The sequence below is a fragment of the Sceloporus occidentalis genome, unplaced genomic scaffold, assembly GCF_023333645.1.
Source record: "Sceloporus occidentalis isolate IW3139 unplaced genomic scaffold, rSceOcc1.0.p SCAF_63, whole genome shotgun sequence".
Lineage (NCBI taxonomy): Eukaryota > Metazoa > Chordata > Lepidosauria > Squamata > Phrynosomatidae > Sceloporus > Sceloporus occidentalis.
Genome location: NW_028317043.1, coordinates 3,628,164 through 3,633,421, shown reverse-complemented (window position 1 = coordinate 3,633,421; position 5,258 = coordinate 3,628,164).

Below are 5,258 nucleotides of genomic sequence, written 5' to 3'. Positions count from 1 at the left end.
TTTGTTGTTCAATATCTATTTTGGTTCTTGCAATCTCACTGGTGTATATTTGCCCATCTTTTATCCAGACTTCTGGGTGTTCCTTTGGTTCATAACTCTGAATGACTTGTGCCAATGCTTCTACGTCTTCTGTTTTTGAAGAACCTATGTCAATCAGTTGAAATGTAATATCAGGCATTTCGGCTGCACAACTTCTAGTCATGCCAATCAGAGCAAATCCAGGATTAATGTGATCCACTGTGGTTTCAACTGTTCTGAAGGTGACTGTTCTTATAGAAGCCACAGATTTTTTTTTCCTCACTGCAACTATCACCTGGCGATATACCTCACAGCACTTTGCGAAGTATTGTGTGAGATTATTTGAAAAGTCTTCGCCTCTTCTATGGACACCCCACATGAACACAATCTCCTTGTCTCCCCAATTAAGTTCTTTTAATTGTGCATCGTCCAGTTGCCAGTTATTAAACATGACATATGTCAGCCCATTGTGTATGTATTTTGATAGCTGTAGCCCTATCCCAGCAATGTCAGCAAACAGGATGACGCTTGGTGTCTGTATTGATTTCTTTTCAAGCCCAGAGAAAGGTAACCATTTATTATGGAAGAATATGTTATCAACCCCACTCAAAGTTTGCCTGACAAACGCCATTTTAGCATTCCTTATTTCTGTTAAAACATAGCCATTTTTGTCTGTAAAGCATCCACAGATGATATAATAGCTTTCTGTTACTTGGACTGTTTTTACATAAATAAACATTTGTTTTGAAAGGGTCTGAATACCGTCAGTGTTCCAATCTGAGATGGAAACAACACTCCTGATTCTTTTAGGTCACCTCTGGCGATTATACCTGTTTGAAAAAAGCAGTCTAAAATAACCGGATGAATATAATACTCATACATTGTTTCTTGAATCTCTCCGCTTACATTTACTGTAGCAATTACTTCCTTCAATTCTTCCCCATAATGGAGATCAGATAGCTGTTTAAACATTGTCCCATAGTGAAATCCAAACTTCGATATTACTTCATAAATGGTTTGTTCGTCATAGATTGAATTGCATCGTTTCAAGATGTGTTCAAGAGAGATTCTTTTCTCATTAGAATCTTCCCTCATTTTTTTAATTTGCCCCAATGCATAAACATGTGAGGAGAAGATTTCAAAATTAGTGTCTTTGTCTTTTTGCTCCAGTTTAATTTTCAGGTTTAGAGATTCCTGGTTAACCACACAAGGTGTTGAGAAATTTATGTTCATGCTGAGGGAATTCAAAGGCACTTTAGGTTTTAACGTGGAAATTGTAGCTGCCAAACCAAGCTCTACATAGAATGTTCCAGGAACTAGAACAGTTCCGTTGTTCTTGTGCTGATATATAAATGGCGTGGCTGCTGTAGAAATGGAACATGTGAATTCTGTGAGGTTTTCATTCACCTTGTGGAGAAGTGGGTGAGTGGAGGCAGCTACAGCTTGGTTTCCTTGGCGAATTTTCTCAAAATTCATATTTTGTTTAATGCGATCAAACTGATAACAAGGAAGAGGAGTCGGTAAAGATTTATATGTTTCGTAAACATTACTCCAGTCAGGATTGTATCCTTCTGTGAAAACTTTAACCAGGATGGTAAAGATTGTCTCATGGTCTTTTTCTGGATGAAGAGCAGGTAAAATCATAGTTTCTTCTCCTAAAACGTCAAGAATGTTTCTTTTTAAAGCTCCTCTGGGTCCAATTTCAATGAACAGAGGCTTACTTTTACCTTGAACAGAAGCTCTTAAGGCCTGTTCAAAGGCAACTGGTTCCCGAATATTTCTGGCCCAGTACTGTCCAGTTGTAAAATCCCCATCAGTTGCTTTCCCTCCGGTTACCGTGGAGATAAGATCAACTCCTGGCTTTTGTGTGTTTAGATTTTGCAGTTTATCTTTTACCTCCTGTAGTATGGGATCCATCATGTAGCTGTGATATGCAGTAGGAACATCTAATTCATACAAAAATATGTTCCTTTTACTGTACTTCTGATTTAGTTGGTAACTAAGTTTTTCCATTAACTCTGCATCGCCAGAGACTGTACATGAGGTAGGGCTGTTATAAGCTGCAATATTTATTCTTCCTGCATAGGGCTCAACATCTTTTGTTATTTCAGCCACAGGTATATTGCCTACCACCAGCATTCTGCCTCCAGTGACTTTAGATTGCAGTGTACTTCTGTAATAAATCACTTTTAAAGCATCCTTGAGTGAAAGATGCCCTGAACAACATGCAGCGGCAACTTCCCCAACTGAAGTTCCAATAACACAGTCTGGTTTGACTCCCCAGTAAGCCAGAAGGGCCACTAAAGAAACCTGGATGGTGAAGAGTAAAGGCTGTGCTATGTCAGGTTTTGAGAAATCATCAGCCTCGTTCTCTAGTAACTGTGTCATGGAAAGAGGTGTATATTCCTGGAGTAACTCATCTATCTCAATGCATTTTTCTCGGAACACAGGTTCTGATCTCAGTAACATCCTACACATCCCTTTATAAAGGACTCCATTCCCACAGAATACAAACACTATTTGAGGGCTCCCTTGCGTTGGAGATGTTTCAGTCTTTGCTGATGCAAGTTTTTGTTGTAAGTCATTGAATGAAGAGACCAGAAATGCTTTTCTGTATTTGTTTTTGATGTGACTTCTTCTGCAGGCAGACGTATAGACCAAGTTTCCCAGAGAAAAAGATTCCACTTTACTTATTTCCTCTATGGTGTTTTTAATGGTGAGTTTTAAAGATTTATGTGAGGCTGCTGACAAAAGAAAAATGTCTATGGGTCTCTTTGATAAATATTGAGAGCTCGTCTGTATATGTTGCCTCAGCACAACATGAGCATTAGTTCCTCCAAAACCAAAACTATTTATACCAGCAGTTCTACCAAAGTTCCCATTATTCTCCCATTTTTCTGAATTCATCGGAACTGATAAATTGTATTTTTCCAGCTGTGTAATACCTAGCTCTTTAGAATAATGTAATGATGGTGGAATCACTTCATGGTGCATCATTAGGAGAACTTTAATTAAACCAGCAATGCCGGCTGCAGACTCTGTGTGACCAATGTTCCCTTTAACTGAGCCAATCTTTAAAGGCAGGGATCCACTTTTACGTCTTTTCCCAATTATGTTTCCTATGCTAGTGACTTCCACTGGATCCCCAACAGGTGTTCCAGTGCCATGTGCTTCTAAATACTGAACATTAGATGGGTCAATAGTTGTGTAGATGATCTTCAGTAACTCTTCCTGCTGTTTTTGTGATGGTTTGGTGATCGGTGTCATAGATCTTCCATCCTGATTTACTGCACTGCCACATATTACTCCCCATATTTTGCTATAATCTTCTTTTGCCTAGGAAACAAATGGACATACAAATCTGATTATTGACATTTGCTTACTTTAGTAAACTAAAATAGTTTCTATGCATCATAATTATTGATAAGCTATATTAGAAACATGAGAAACATGACAGGAAGAGAAAGAAATACTCCAAAAGAAAGGCACAAAGAAGCAATACCTGTATGCAGTTTAGATCTGAATGAGTCTGGTATGACAAATTTATCACAAATATACATTTTGACAGTATGTGTATACCTTTATTCATTATGAAGACTCCAGGGAGACCCTCAAAATAACTAACATGTTATATGACGTTAGCTAGTGTATGTGAGTGCTTATAATACAAGTTTACATTTGGTGAGTTTCAGACGAGGGTATGCAAAGCAATACAACCCACAATCACTTGGGATTGTTGGTGCACTGGTGTATACAAATATACAGTGAATTTTCACAATCTGCCCTCCTATCAACCAATGGATGGCTGTATGGACATCATTCCTCCCCCTTGGTAGGTGTAGGGTGCATAGTTACATTCTACACTCTACCTCCTCCATCACACAGGGCAAGGATAGAGGGAGAAGGTATGGGATGGCAGAGTTATTGTGTAAGTAAACAAAAAAGCAAGGTTTCTGTCAAGGGTGCATTAACGTGGGTGTTGTAGATGCATGGCACCCAGGTAATAGTAGGGTGGCAGTGTGAGCTGCAGTGAAGACAGGGCTCCCCATCTGTCACACTAGTGACTCATTAATGGTGTCCAGAGAAAGCTTTAAATTGTATTAGTGTGTTAAAATACAGTGCATTCCCACCGATTAAGCTCCTTGGTAACCAATATAGTCATGTAACATTAGACAGGACAGAATTGCATAGGTAACGTGCTTTCCTTTCTGTATTTTTTTGCGTATTGTTTCAGTATTTCTTCTGAGTGTTTGCTGTTAGCATGTGTGAGCAGATGTTAATGTATGGTGTTAGCATGAGTGTATGCTTGAGTATATACTAGAGTGATTGTCTATGTTAGTATATGGTCATTATTATTATCTTTTATTTATATAGTGACAACAAATCTTACAGTGCTTAGTATAAGTATGTTGTGTGGGTGGATGTTACTGTATGGTGTTAATATCAGTGTGTGTTTTAGAAATACTGCACCCAGGTGTCACTAATTCTAGGCTCACCTCTGCTTTCCACTAACTCTAACAGCTCGGATTTGCCCAGTCAACTTCAGGAGCATTTGATATGATCTTTACGAGGCATTATGAATTATAACCATGAAAGTATGTTTATACCTTTTTCAACTTTTTCAGCAAAACTATGCCACATCCTTCCCCTCTCCCATATCCATTTGCGTTTTGTGAAAATGGTTTGCTAATTCCATCTGAACAGATCATATTTGCCTTAGTGAGGGAAACAAAGACCCGAGGTTCCAAGATACAGCTCACGCCTCCACAAACAGCCATCTCACAGTCTCCTGTTTAAAAAATTGATACGTTTATACAATTTAAACATCATATATACAGTTGTGTGAAAATTAAGGGCATTTGATTAGCAACACTGCTACTTAGTTCCTATGGAGCAGTAAGGGTGTATTTAGTTTTTCACATATGGCTTCACTTTGGCTTTTTTTTTTTTATAAATCATGACACGGTGTAATATGTCATGTGTTGTTGTTCATCTGAGGTAGTATTTACCTAATTTTTAGACCTGCTAAGGAACAGATGAATGTCCGGATATGTAAAACCATAGAATTTAAAGAGGGTGTACTTTGTTTTTTGCACAACTGTATTTATATATCAAAAAAGCAGCAGTGAAAATTACTACACAATTCTCAATTAATGCACCTTTAAAAGTTAAAACCAACCGTTTCATTGATATATGTATATAATTGATTAATTACTAATTACTTTTGTAATGTGCCATTA